This window comes from Echinops telfairi, unplaced genomic scaffold (genome assembly GCF_000313985.2).
Source record: "Echinops telfairi isolate 266 unplaced genomic scaffold, ASM31398v2 ScPeMD7_2291;HRSCAF=2852, whole genome shotgun sequence".
Classification (NCBI taxonomy): domain Eukaryota; kingdom Metazoa; phylum Chordata; class Mammalia; order Afrosoricida; family Tenrecidae; genus Echinops; species Echinops telfairi.
Window position 1 is genome coordinate 12,111,828 of NW_022106189.1, and position 15,534 is coordinate 12,127,361.

Below are 15,534 nucleotides of genomic sequence, written 5' to 3' on the forward strand. Positions count from 1 at the left end.
GGAACAGTGCGGCACAGCGACTCAGTCCATGGTTGGCTTCTCCAGGTGGAGCAGAGCACTATATGGCCCACAGGTAGCACAGCATCCGTGAGGAGGTGGATCAGGTTGATCTGGAAGCTCGCTGGTCCAACCACCAGGGAGAGGGGGTGGGGAAGGCCTCCAGAGAGCCATAGTTCTCTGTCACACCCCAAATGAGGTCATCAAGCTGCAACCTGATTCACAAGCTAAACGCCACCCATACCTTCTTACAGATGTTATGTTGGCACAAAAAAAACACCTAAGTAACACACCTCTTCTTTTTGAGTTCAGATGAGGCAATTGCCTTAACCCCTAAGCCCTTTCCCCTTGTACCTCATTTATTGGGCATCTCTCTTCTCCCCACAATGTGACCTCCACAAGGGAACCTCTTGTCTGCCCTGCATATTTTAGTTTCCACTCCTCACCTACACCTGGTACATGGTGTGGTCCCAGCAAACACTTGATGAGCAAATGCCTGTGTGACCAAGTTGTGGAGCTAGCACCTATGACATAGCCATGTAGCTGGGTGGCACATGGGGCCAGGCGAGATCTACATTTCTCAATTTGTCCTGTGCACCATTGGAAACCCTCAAGTGGTTTTAGCCTGTACATAAATGTACATGTTTAACTTGTACTAAAGATCCCTGTGGACTAGGTATTAGGCTACTAATTTGCAAGGTCATGGTTCAAACCTACTATCCATCCACTTCATGGAAGAAAGATGAAGCTGCCTGCTCTGATAAAGAATTAGCTTTGGAAACCCTGCCCAGGGTTTCTGTGAGTTGGAATCAACTTGATGGTAGTGGGAGTTGCTGTGGGATGGGTTCTAACTCAAGGCCACCCCATGTGTGCTAGAGTAGAACTGGTCCATAGGGCTCTCTAGGGCTGATTGTTTTGTTAGTAGATGTCAGACTGTTCATCTGTAGCACCTCAGGTGGACTTGAACCTGTTGGTTAGTAGCTGAATGCATGAACTGCTTGCACCACTCAGAGACTTCTTAACATTTCAACAACTTGAATTGTTTAGGAAAAAGGAATCATTAAATAGGGCATGCAATCTGACTTCTTGGATATATTATTGCCTCCAATAGACTAAACATTTTATTCATTAAATAATTTTGGGGGGACTTTTACAGCTCTTAGAACAATCCATGCAGCCATAGTGTCAAATGGATATAATGTTGCCATCATCCTTTTCAAAACATTTTCTTTCTACTTGAGCCCTTGGTATCAGCTCCTCATTTTTTTCCGCCTCTCCCACCTCCCTCCCCCACGAACCCTTGATAATTTATAAATAATTATTATTTTCATGTCTTACACCAACTACTGTCTCCCTTCACTCACTCATGTTTCTGTTGTTTGTTCTCCTTGGAGGGGGTAATTATACGTTGATCATTGTGATCAGTTCCACCCTTTTTCCCCCACCTCCCCCCTACCCTCATGGTATCGCTCCTCTCATGATTGTTCCTGAGGAGTTTATCCGTCCTGGATTCCGTGTGTCAAGGGCTCTTATCTGTACTAGTGTGCGTGCTCTGGTCTAGCCGGATTTGTAAGGTAGAATTGGAGTCATGATCATGGTGGGGGAAGGAAGCATTAAAGAATTAGAGGAAAATTGTATGTTTTATTTGTGGTATAGTACACCGTGGCTGGCTCATCCCTTCCTTGTGACCCTTCTGTGAGAGGATGTCCAATTGTCTACAGATGGGCTTTGGGTCTCCACTCTGCAGCCCCTTTGTTCGCATTGATATGATTGTTCTGGTTCTTCTGACACCTGATTCCAGATCCCATCAACACCTCATGATCACACAAGCTGGTGTGTTTCTTCCATGTGGGCTTTGTTGCTTCCCAGCTAGATGGCCGCTTGTTTATCTTCAAGCCTTTAAGACCTCAGATGCTATATCTTTTGATACCCAAGCACCATCAGTTTTCTTCCCCACATTTGCTTATGCATCCATTTTGTCTTCAGCAATTATGTTGGGAAGGTGAGCATCACAGAACACCAGGTTATTAGAACAAAGTGTCCTTGTATTGAGGGAGGACTTGACTAGTGGCCCAGTGTCCGTCTGCTACCTTATTTTTAACATATAATATATATACATAGATCTAGGTCCCTATCATTTTATATAAATATATTTACATATGTATGTGCCTAGATTGAGACCTCTATAAATGTCCTTTGCCTCCTAGTTCTTTCCTATATTTCCTTTTACTTTCCTCTTGTCCCACTATCATATTTGACCTTCATTCAGGTTTCATTAATTCCTCTCAGCTACATTGCACTTGATCAAGCCCCACCAGGCATCCTTGGGCTAAATATTTTAAATGAAAGGTTCATGGACTTACGTGAGGACATCGGGAACCAAGTTGGGGCCTTTTGCTGTGTGGTAGAAACAATGGCTCCACCATGTATAAAGTTACCCTCTTATAAGAAGATTTTATAGCCATGAGCTTGCTTCATTTCAGAATATTTTCTTTTCTTTTTTAAAAAATTATTTTATTGGGGGCTCATACAATTCTTATCACAATCTATACATACATCAATTCTGTCAAGCCCATTTGTACATTAGTTACCTTCATCATTCTCAAAATATTTGCTCTCCACCTAAGCCCTTGGTATCAGCTCCTCATTTTTCTACCTCCCCAGAATATTTTCATATCTTACACCAACCACTGTACTTCAATACCATTACTCAGGTGAGATGGTCCTGAGAAGCAGGTGAACTGCCAAACTCTCTTGGACAGGACTAGGGATACTAAGTTGGGGCCAGCACCCTGCTATCTGTTCCATGCTGGCTGTTAGAGGCAGTCCGTTAAAGAAGGGATAAGTGACTCCTAGGTGCCAGGCCGAGGACTGGATCTGGAAGCTCTTCAGTGACCTCCTGAACACCCAGCCCTTGGTGGGCAGTGGGAGAAGAGGTGATGTCCCACAACCAGGAAGCTAAAGGCCAAAAGCCTTGATGGGAAATGCAGACACCACGGAAGCCCAAACAGGCACTCAGACTAGATTGGGAGGGGACCAGACAGCACTCCAGGGGGCTTGCTTTGAAGGGTGGTGGGGAGGGAATCTTCGGGATGTGCAGCATTTTTAGGTTGTCAGAGACTGCGGATGAAAGGGTGTGGCTTATTGGGGAACTGAAATCAGTCAAATCATGCAGCCAGGAAGGCCACAGGAGCCACAGCTATTTGGTGAAGGAGCGAGCAAAGACAGTCTGGCCTCCTTGGGGTCCAGAATAGTTGTGGAGTTCCATGGTGGCCCATCTAATGGGAGACCTGGGGTACAGGGTCTGCTGTGAACCAAGACACCATCACAGGCGAACTCCTGGTATCTAGCCCAGAATCTGGATTCAGAAGACAAGTGCTTGTTGAAGGAGTGAGTGATGATGGGGGCCAGGGGAGGGAGATGGGGGGTTGGGCTCCAGGGACAGCTGTGGGGAGGGCCTCCTGCACCCCTGTGTGGGTGTAACTCCGGAAGTCAGGGCTGCGGTTTAGTGGGGGAAGGTTGGGCAGGGCTGCTTCTCCTGCAGAGAAGAGCTCTTCTGGGCGCTTGCTCGGTGCAGACTCATGAGGAAGCCCTGCCCCGCCACCTCTTTGGCCTGGTCAGATTATGAGGCATTCTGGGGTAGGTGGAGGTCTTAGCCCTGGAATTAGCTGGCATGGTAGGGCCTGAACTGGGGGTTTCTGGGCCAAATGATGACTTCTGGCTTGTAATGGGTATGAGGGGTCAGACTAGGCAGTATTGCTTCTCTGAATTCTGGAGCTGACACAGTCCCGTTTCACCCTTTGTGTGCCTGCTGAGTTAGGGAAGGGGTTGTTTTTACTATGCGCTTCACTCACTAACCCCTCTAAGATCCGTTTCTCTGCTGGTCTGAGCAGGAGAGGCCTCGAGACGTGGTTGCTAGGCCTTCCTGTGAAGAGTTAGGCCCAGAAAGGGAGAGGAATTGCCCAAGTCACACAGCCAATGAGAGGTAGTGCAGCTTGAGCTGTGCCTTAGTGCTGTAGACTGTTAGCCCAGGTCTCTGTCTCCAGTACTTTTTTTTTTTTTTAACCTACGATGGATAGGAAAATTGAGGCGGGTGGGCCTTCCCAGGAGAGAGACTAGGAATGCTGAGCCCAGGAGCAGAGGGAAGGCATATTCTTCCCACTCCGGCCTCTCCTCTGGGCACTGCTCTTTTCACTAAAGGAAGCTAAGTTTAGCGCTGGTCCACGGGCCCATGAATAGATAGTGAGCTGATCCCCAAACCCTGTGCTACGTGCAACTGTTATTGTTAAGCAGAGCATGCCTCGGGAAATCCGCATGTTTGGGTTAAGAAAGAGTAGGAGCAGACCCAGATTGAATCCCAGCTCTACAGCTCGCTAGCTAGGGGGTTTTGGAAAAACGTGTTAGACTTCAGGAATCAGTTCCCTTGTTGAGAAATGGAGCGAGGGTATCCACACACCTACTCACTAAGGGTCCAGTATAGACGAGCCTGGTTCTCCCAGGAGATCATTGAGCTAGAACTCATTTTCTCCTCACGGACCTTCAGTACCGTCTCAAGAAGGGAAGCCACCCTGGCTATTTTTCTGCTCTTTCTGTCACTGAAAATGGGTTCAGAGTTATAGATCATGTTTTGAGGACTGGACATTGTGCTTTCTTTCCTGTTATCGGGTTTGGAAGTCCTGGAGTAAAAGCTGTGCCACCTGGAGTTCCTTCTCACTCAGGCAGCATTTCTACCTCCATCCGACCCTGGGTCTCACTGTAGTGTCACCCCTTCAAGGCCCAACGAGGCACCAGCCAGTGGGTGTCAGCTCATTTGCGGCTCAGTTTCCAGAAGCAGCTCTGTGGTGCTGATGACTGCTCTTGCCAATGGCCTCTGCAGGCCAGGCACTCCCAGAGCGGAGGGAGTGGGGGCTGGCCCTCGATCTGTTTCAGTCGAGGTTGAGGTAGAATGGAACAGGAACAAGCTGGCCCACTCGCTTTCTGTACTTAGGACCCTTGCTGTCAACTTGGTAAAACGTGCCCTACAAGCTCAATGCCAGCAGCAAGAGGTGACCAGGAAGTAACTCAGGCTAGGCGCTCCATTTTGCTCAGATGAGGAAAAGGGAAACTTGCTTTGAGTCATAAGACTTTGACATGATGGCCTGATCTTTGTGTTTTCTCTAATTAGAAAAAAAAAGGAGTTTTAGAAATTACATTGTGACAGTAGGGGGCAAAAAAGAGAGAAAGAGGTCTATTCTGTCAAAGCAGATTTGTTTGTTCCATGTCCTTAACTGTTCACTCTGGTATCACTCTTACCATGTGAATTGCTTCTAGGATACCCCGTGATTAACTGACCCATCCTTCGGAGAGCCACAAGGTAGTCTTATTGTTCTCGTGTGTGCGCCGTGGAGTCCATGCTGGTTTCTAGGAAGCCCAGGCCACAGATTCGAACCGCTCCCCAGGGTTCTGTTTGCGTATCCTTTTTGCTGTGTTAGGTCTTTCTCCCCCAGTGCTGCTTGGTGGGTTTGAGCTGCCAACCAACTACCCAGTTAGCAGTCGGGCACTTAACTGTTGCACCTCCAGGACTCAGTTTGAAGGGAACATCGTAGTTTGTCTTACCAGTCCCTGGTAGACACATAAGTTGTCTGAGCCTTTTGCTATTACAGATCATACTGTAATTATTCATGTTATTTCACACATGTTGGGAGTGTGTGTAGGATAAAACGGAATTAGATTGTCTCTGTCAAAAGTTATGTTTTCGCTGGCTGCAGTACCCGGCGTGCCCCTTCTCTCCAACTCCTACCCAGCGGCCTGAACGGCCCGCGCAGCCACAGCCCCGGCACTGTGGCTTCTGCAGTGACAGTGAATGATGCAGTCATCCAAGTTCTAATGCTATGAAAGTAAGAAAATCTTCTACACAAGAGGAAATCAAAACAAGGAAGAAAGTCGTCCTCTTGTGTTTAAGCGATGACAAAAGACAATTGTAGAGGAAGCAAAGCAGATCTAGGTGGGTGACATTGGTGGTGCTGTAGAAGACCCCTACACAACTTTTGTGAAGTTGCAGCCTCTGAATGATTGCCGATATGCTTTGTCTGATACACAACAAAAGAGTCTAAGAAAGACGGCCTAGTATTTATATTCTGGCCTCCTGCACGTGCACCTTTTAAAGGCAAGATGATTTATGCTAGCTCTAAAGATGCCTTTGAAAAGAAGTTTACAGGCAGTAAACACGAGTGGCAAGTTAATGGCTTGGATGACAGTAAGGACCGCTCGACCCTTGGAGAGAAGTTGGGAGGCAATGGAGTAGTTTCACTTGAAGGAAAACCTTTATAAAACGGCTGTCACTGGCCATCTGGATCTCACCCAGCTTTCCTTTCTGCAGCCCAGGCCATTGGAATTATCCGCGGGCTCTTGTTTCTTTGTTTTCTCCCTCCCCCGCTGGTCCTTTCAACACATGAATGAAGGAGAGACCATTCATTTAAGCAGCCTACCAGTGATTGCCAGTAGACGGTTACAACTCTTACTTTTATGTAGAACCCCAGGAATGCCTTTCTTTAGCCAAAACAACCCGTTAGATGCCTCCCCTGCAGCAAGCCCCACAGTGAAGGTGACTGTCAATGTGAATCGCTTAGAGTACTGTAAAGTGTAAGCTAATTGAATGCCTTGAAAAGTGTTAGCCACTGGTCAGATGGTAGACTTTATTCATTAGTTTTATAGTTGCACTTGGTTGCTGTTCTGTGAAGCTCCAGCATTCAAACACCTGAAGGCACTCCACTCTACTTCCCTGGTCAGCAAGCTCAACTTCCTCAGTTGAGGGCCCAAAAACCCCCAACTTCGCAAGTTAGCCTTCTGCACAGAAGCGCCCAGCTTTGCTTGCGCAGTGGGTGGGGAAGTCCATCACTCTGTTCCGTGCTCTGGCTCCTGCTCGTCTGATGTGGTAGCTGTCATCTGGAGGTGCAGGCTCACTGTGCAGGGGTCTCCAGTCCGGAGGATGTGCTCCGCTCCGGGCTGGTAATGAGATCACTCCTCCTGCTTCCCAAAGAGTTCCTCATATACATAGAAAGATGGCGCTGCTGCAAATCCTATTTGCAATTATTCACAGGTGAATCTTTTTTTTTTTTTTTAATTTTATTAGGGGCTCATACAACTCTTATCACAATCCATACACACATCAATTGTGTAAAGCGCATCTGTACACTCATTGCCCTCTCAAAACACTTTCTCTCCACTTAAACCCTCGATATTAGGTCCTCATTTTTCCCCTCCCTCCCTGCTCCCCCCTCCCTCATGAGCCCTTGATAGTTTATAAATTGTTATTTTGTCTTATCTTGCCCTGTCCGATGTCTCCCTTCACCCACTTTTCGGTTGTCTGTCCCCCAGGGAGGAGGTCACATATAGTTCCTTGTAGTCGGTTCCCTCTTTCCTACCCACTCTCCCTCTACCCTCCCTGTTTCGCCACTCTCACCACTGGTCCTGTAGGGTTCATCCGCCCTGGATTCCCTGTATTTTCAGTTCCTATCTGTATCAGTGTACATCCTCTGGTCTAGCCAGACTTGTAAGGTCAAATTTGAGTCATGGTAGTGGGAGCGGGGAGGAAACATTTAGGAACTAGAGGAAAGTTGTATTTTTCAATCGTTGTTCCATCGCACCCTGACTGGCTCGTCTCCTCCCTGAGACCCCTCTGCAAGGGGATCTCCAGTGGCCTACTAATGGGCTTTGGGTCTCCACTCAGCACTCCCCACATCATTCACTATGGTAAGATTTTTTGTTCTGATGATGCCTTATACTTGATCCCTTCGACACCTTGTGGTTGCATAGGCTGGTGTGCTTCTTCCATGTGGGCTTTGTTGCTTCTGAGCTTGATGGCCGTTTGATTACCTTCAAGCCTTTAAGACCCCAGACGCTATACTTTTTGATAGCCGGGCATCACAAGTGAATCTTATCAGTATATTCTCCCACTTTTACCAGACCCATGCAGGGAAGGTCATGTGGCAGTAGTTAGAGACTTTGCTGGAAGAGCCACAGTAAAGGTTTCATTGTCCCTGAATTTATGAGCCATTTGGTTGTATTTTCTGTGAACTCATAGTAAAATTTCTTTTTGTGAAATTCAATATATTCTTTATAGCTTTGCATTTTATGTCAGATGAGAAAGGCTGTATTTTACAATATAGATCACAATATAGGTGAATTCTCTTATAGGTTTTTGCCATCTTTGGAACTCATTCTGTATAAGCTGTAGGTCTAGGTTGCTCTTGCTCCTGTTTATACAAGTAACTGACAATACAGGAATTAAGAGTCAAATGTAACCTGTCCCCTACCAGAACTCTTGTTTAACCAGGCTCCTGCTTAAAGCCATTGTTGGATCTGTGAAATGGTCTCCTCTTCTATGTTCTACATTCATTTTTGCCTCATCATCACCACTGGGGCTCCCAGGCATAGCATGAAATCAGTAGGCACCTCCTGTCATGCTATCCTGAGCAAGGTTCGACCCACAGGAGATCCTGAAGGCCAGCCTAACTTCCTGTTTCTGTTCCTCCTCATGGTGAAGTGGGTGGAGGGATCAGATGTGTGGTAAACATCTGATTTGGCACCAGCCTAAGCAAAGATATGAATGTCTAAGGCTATCAGGCTTGGGGAAGGGTGTTCAGGGGCTTGTAGATGGGACATGAGGGTGGCAGAGGTGAGACCTGAGAGGTCTTGAAGACTAACGTGATCCCAGGCTGGAATCCTCTTGATATTTGCCCTCCTCCATTGCCTGGGCACCCCTGTGCGTCAGACATGTTCTGAAAAGAGTGTTGCTATCGCCTTCATGGAGCTTAGGACCTCCCACGCGAGATGGTGTGGCCATGAGACTCCCCAGTAGAGAAAACCTAAGCCTGTGATACGGATTAGCAAGGAAGCGTGCAGCTGACTGACCCGGAAGGCAAAGTCATGTGCTTGTGGTCTTTGACCACAGCAACATGGTTACCCTGGTTAGGCGTGGGTGCAGTGACCAACCTCGAGATCTAACTGGGGCCTAACTCTTCTTTCTTCTGGCCTGACTGCCCCTCCCCATACATCAAGACCCCTCACTTCCTGTTTCTGAGGTTACCAGCACCTGTTTGGCTCTGGGGTCTGCTGGGGCTGGGCCCAGAGGGTTGGCTGATGTTTCTGGAAACACCTATGAAGTAAGGAAGTGGGTTCCCTGAGTATTGTCTGTGTTCCTTGAGGAAGCTGGGGATGGTTTGGAATACTCTCGTCCCCATGGTTGTGGTAAGATTGGGATGCTGCCAGTTTTTCTGGGAAAGGGTTTCCTAAGCACCCCTGAGGGTCCATTCCTACAATAGTCACAAAATGGCATCAGCCTCCTACCCACAGCAGCTTTTCTGCTTGGGAACCTGAACAGCACCAATTGATAATAAACAGAGACCGCAGGACAGGAAAGGAGAATATGTGTGTTATTTGGGGGGGAGGGCTAGCTCAGAGGACTTCCTGGAAGAGGAAGTCCTAGTAGACCTGTCTCATTGACTCAGAGAAGGCTTCCAGGCTTGGTGCCTGACCTTATGAGGTTTACTTTCCTCCTCAACTCAGATGGGGCTTTCTACTCCTAGAAATAGTTACAGCCTCGTAAACTCACCAGGAACAGTCCTATTGGGCTAGAGGGTCACTATGAGTTGGCATTGATTTGATGGCTGTGAGTTTTGTTTTTTGTTTTTCTTGTCCGTAGCTCTGACCTGGACCTTGTAAAAGGGGTGGGGAAGAGAGGGATATATAATGGGCTGTGGATGACACCATGAAGGTGATAGGCAGGATGAAGAGTCGACTCTGAATGATCTCCCTTTAAATTTTAGCTTTCTCTCTTTTGAGCTTGTGACTCTTTGTGCCTCAGTTTATGGCTACATAAAATGGAGCAGATTTCATAGTCACCTATAGGGCAGTTGTGAAGCTGTAAAGAACTCACAATGCCTGCCACCATTAAGTGTGTCATACATTTTGCTCAGGGCATCTCCTTCCTGGCTCTATCACAGGATGAGACTACTTGAGAATACAAGGCTCTTCTTGTATTCATTTCAATTTAAGTATTGCATCTGAGTTCCCTAATCCCTCCCTCAAGCCTCATCTGGAGGCAACTGAAGAAGATGCTAGAAAACCCCTGCTCCCTCCCAGCCCCAGACCACTTCCTCCCCAGTTTCCCCAGGTTCTCTAAAGCCTGACCAGTCCTAGCTGTAGAGTCTGAGACTTAAGTCAGAAAGGTATGCATTGTAGTGCTGCTTCCTTAGCCTAGCTCCCAGCCAGAGGAGATCAGAGCATACTGGCAGTATCTTCAGGGGGTCCATTCTAATTTCCAAGCTCAGTAGGACCCTCCCCCTGACTCTGGACCCAGTGAGGAGTTCTGGAGGCTTCCCTGGACACTTTAAGGGGCAGGAAGCCTGACATGAAATTTGGAATTCTTGGTTGCAAGTGACAGAAACTCAAATTGGCTTAAGCTGAAAGGAGCATTGATTATCCCATGTGATTAAACTGTCTGGAGGCTTCTGAGCACCTGGCCAAGTTAGATGCAGGGGCTCAGGGAGTGTCGGAAGGCCTCTGTCTCTCTTCAGTGTTCTGTGTTGGGCATTTGCTCAGGTGAAAGAGAATGTCCTTTCCCATGGTCAGTGTAAATCCTTAAGAATATTTTTATTGAATTGATTGTGGTCACATATCCCTCTCTAAACTACTTGCTGGAGCTTAGCCAGACCTGGGTCATGAGGCCATTGGAACAAGAATGTTGAGAATAGGGGAGTAAGAGATATTGCCGAGCAGAAATAAGAAGTGCCTTCCTCTCATATTGTACACCTGCAGGAGCGCAGCTTCTCTGTCAAGTAGAACGGTATCTCCTACTCAGCCACCAGGGTGGCTTTGAGGTGAGAACAGCATTCAGGGGTTCCTGCGACTGTAGTCCCTCCAGGTAAAGGGACCTGGACTCCACCAAGTGCACATCCTTGCTTAGGGGGATTTGGGGGCCAGGTAGGGTCTAGTGGGGAGGTAGGTTAGAATTTCCTCACAGCCAGAAATGCCGGTGATGGATGGGGCATCTCTAAAGTGGTGTGCTCCCATCATAAAGATATATACGCTGAGGCTACAAGACCTTTTGTTGGACATGTGCCAGATGGATTCTTCCATTCCGTGATCTCAGAGAGGCCCTGCGAGGGATTACTCGAATCCATGACTGGCAGAAAAACTGATGATTAGATAAACCTCAAAACCCTCCCTTGCCAAGATATGTGTGGGTTGGGGGAGGACTTTTGTGTCTAGCTTTGGTGGTGGCTGCTACAGAGAAGTTGGCCTGTGGAGATGTCTACTGATCTTAGATTCTCCTGTGTCCCTCCATGCCTGCCTCATATAACCTGTCTTGTTTTAGGATCTGAAAGCGATCCCTAGATGCCAAGTACTGTCCATTGTCTGCCTACTTCCACCCGACAGAAATGCTTATCAGGCTTAGATTTCTTTTTTTTTTTCATGCTTTATGTTCATCTTTTATTTTAGCAAATCATTAGGTGCTTTTTAAAAAAAATCGTTTTATTAGGGGCTCATACAACTCTTATCACAATCCATACATACATCAATTGTGTAAAGCACATTTGTACATTCATTGCCCTCATCATTCTCAAAACATTTCCTCTCCACGTAAGCCCCCGGCATTAGGTCCTCATTTTCCCCCTCCCTCCCCACTCCCCCCTCCCTCATGAGCCCTTGATAATTTATAAATTATTGTTTTGTCATATATCTTTCCCTGTCCAATGTCTCCCTTCACCCACTTTTCTGTTGTCTGTCCCCCAGGGAGGGGTGTGTGTGTCACATATAGTTCCTTATAATAGGTTCCCTCTTTCCAACCCACTCTCCCTCTACCCTCCCAGTATGGCCATTCACACAACTGGTCCTGAAGGGATCATCCGCCCTGGATTCCCTGTGTTTCTAGTTCCCATCTGTACCAGTGTACATCCTCTGGTCCAGCCAGACTTGCAAGGTAGAATTCGGATCATGATAGTGGGGGCGGGGAGGAAGCATTTAGGAACTAGAGGAAAGTTGTATTTTTCATCGTTGCTGCATTGCACCCTGAGGGGCTCATCTCCTCCCCAAGACCCCTCTGCAAGGAGATCTCCAGTGGTCTACAAATGGGCTTTGGGTCTCCACTCCCCCCATCATTCACTATGGTAAGATTTTTTGTTCTGATGATGCCTTACATCTGATCCCTTCGACACCTTGTGATCGCATAGGCTGGTGTGCTTCTTCCATGTGGGCTTTGTTGCTTCTGAGCTAGATGGCCGCTTGTTTACCTTCAAGCTTTTAAGACCCCAGACGCTATATCTTTTGATAGCGGGTACCATCAGCTTTCTTCACCACATTTGCTTGTTCACCCGCTTTGTCTTCAGCGGTTGTGTCGGGAAGGTGAGCATCATAGAATGCCAATTTTAATAGAAGAAAGTATTTTTGCATTGAGGGAGTACTTGAGTGGAGGTCCAATGTCCCTCTGCTACCTTAATACTAAACCTGTAAATATAGGCACATAGATCTATTTCCCCATCCTCATATATAAATATATTTTCATATGTACATGTCTTTATCTAGACCTCTATAAATTCCCTTTGCCTCCCAGCTCTTTCCTCTATGTCCTTTGACTTTCCTCCTGTCCCACTATCATGCTCAGTCCCCACCAGGGTTTCAGCAATTCCTCTTTGCCTCCCACACCCACCTCACCACCAATTTGGATCACTTGTTGTTCCCTTATCCCTGGGTTTGTTAACACCACTTTCTTTCCCCCACCTCTCCCTCTCCCATGTCCCCCTGGAACTGTCAGTCCTGTTGTTTTCTCCTCCAGATTGTTCATCCAGTCTATCTTATTTAGACAGACCTGCAGAGATAATAACATGCACAAAAACAAGACAGAGCAAAACCAAGCAACAATGTACAACAAAACAACAACAAACCACTGAGCTCTCTGTACCTTCTCTTTCTCGGACTACCTCAGTGGGATTTGCATACCTGGAAGAGCAGTTTGGACGTGTGTGTGTGTGTGTGTGTGTGTATAATGCACATAAAGGTTGTATGTGTGAGCACACGCATACTTCTTTGAGCTCTGCCTATTTCAGCTGCCTGGCCAACTGTGTACCCTGTTTGTAGAAGACTATAGATGACAGAGAAAGCCCAAAATCCATTTGTAGAATCCTCACAAGGATTAAACCTCCACTGAATTCTTTCTAACCATTGACAAGAATGCAAATAGTCTTGGCCTCAGGCAGAGTGCATTAGAAAGTAGATTGCCTTCACCCTTTTCCCCAGTCAGCCCAGGAAGTGGCATTCTCCTTTAGGGTCTTGCCTGGGTATGTGCTCCATGGACCGTACTGGAGGTCCCCTAGGCAGGACCTAGTCATGCCCTCTCAGTCTTTCCCTGACTGTTTTAATTGGTAGGCCCTGGACCAATCTTGTAAACTCTTCTACCTAACATAACGTATGTGTCCCAATCATGGTCCTTTCCCATTTCTGTAGTCTCAAATGTAAATGTGATATATTGATTTGCCACTGATCATTTGATCACTGGTCATTTGATCATTTTGACCCCTGATCAAGGGAATTTGTGACAGTTCCCTTTTTAAAAATTAAGGGATCATTTTATTGGGGGCTCTTACAGCTTTTATAATAATCCATACATTCATTGTAACAAGCATGTTAGTACCTATGTTTCCATCTTTATTTTAAAAATATTTATTTTCTATTTGAGCCCTTGGTATCAGCTCCAATTTCTTCCCTCCCTTGCTCTTTCCCAGCCTGGTGACCCCTTGATAAATTACAAATTATTATTATTTTCATATCTTACATCAACTGCTGTGTCCCTTCTCCCATGGTTTCTGTTGTTCATCCCCTTGGAGGGGGTGGTGGTGGTTATGTGTTGATCATTGCAATTGGTTCCCCCTTCCTCCCTCCTCTCCCCACCTTCCCCCTACTCTCCTGGTATCACTACTCACTTCCTGTGCCTGCATTCCATGTGATGTGAGCTCTTATCTCTTATCTGTACCTGTGTACATGCTCCAGTCTAGCCCACAGTGCAAGGCAGGACTGAGGTCATGAGAGTGGGGGCTGAGGAAACCACAAAGAATCAGAAGAATATTGTGTGTTTCATCGGTGCTGTACTGTGCCCTGGTTGTGACCCTTCTGTGAGGGCAGTGACAGTTCCTTTTGTGTTCCATTGCTTTACTTAAGTAGCTAATGTGTTTTTGAATACTTGGACACCATATGGCCTTGCGCTAATGGTCTCCTTCATCTAGATGATGTGTCTTTGTCCTGTCCGTTTAAGAATTAATAAATATTCTCAAACTATATTTGAGATTGGGATCTCCTTTTGCACTCTAAATCAATATTAAAAAACTTTGACTTTTGAACTTTGTTTTAGAGTACAAAAGAGAATATATCTCAGAATACTAGTTTCAGGAGTTCATCTACCTTAATGCCCCAGAAAGTCTAGAGGCAATGAAAAGTGGAAATTCTGTTCTGTATCTCCCCCCTGCACCACTTTTTAAAACAATTTTAATTGCCATGTAATTCACATATCATACATTTCAACAGTTTAGTCATATTAAAAAGAGTTGTACAATCATCACCATAATCAATTTTAGAACATTTTCTTCTTTCTTGCACTCATGTTATTAGCTCCCTCCGCCCCCTCCCCCCTCAACTTCCTCTTCCATACCCCCAAGGAGCCATTCATCCAGTTACTTTCTCTGTAGTTCTACCTACTCTGAGTTTCATATACAGAAAATACACATACTACATAGGACCAGAAAATAAATAAAAGCTATTTTCACATTACACACACACACATTTGTAGGCCTAGATAGAAGAACTGGAGAGAAACATTAGCTTTATATTTTTATATTTTTTATTTAATAAGAGGTTCTATGATTTTGTATCAATACTTTTTAATTCCCTTCAAACATTTGTTACTAACTTTTAAAATATATTTGTTAATTTCATCCACATTACGTGTAGCAAAATTTACACTACTGCTGTGTAATATCCCATTTAATGAAAATACAAGTTACTTTTTCAAAAAGGAAAACATGCCCAAATAAACAAAAAAAATTCCAACAACAATAACAAAATAAAACAAAGAAAAACCCCAATCAAAAAGAAAGCAGAAGACATTAAAAATGAGAACACAGGGCGATCAAATGATAAAGTGTTAAAATTTAACCTGACTCCATCTGCAATCATCCACTTTCCAAAGCACTGTGTGATAGCACGGCTATTGACATCCCCGATCTCTGGTCAGAGGGAATTCACCACAGCTTAATCCATATGTATTACCCCTTCATTCTTTCTTTAAAAACAGAAACAATTTTAAAATAGATCAAAAGGGAGATGAAATGATAAGTTATTACATTTTAACCTAAGTACATTTGCCATAATCACCTTAACAATGCTTTCTGATTACAAGGTTATTCACATCCTTCAACTATGGTCAGAGGGAATTCACCAGAAACAATCCATGTGTGGATCCTGAAAGTAGATTTTGGGCTTCCTCTGTCATCCATACCCTTCTTCAAA

General features: G+C 45.7%; 1 pseudogene; it reads left to right on the forward strand.

Moving 5' to 3' along the window:
- Positions 1–5,867: 5,867 nt before the first annotated feature.
- On the forward strand, positions 5,868–6,306 carry LOC101662245 (annotated as a pseudogene).
- The last annotated feature ends 9,228 nt before the right edge of the window (positions 6,307–15,534 follow it).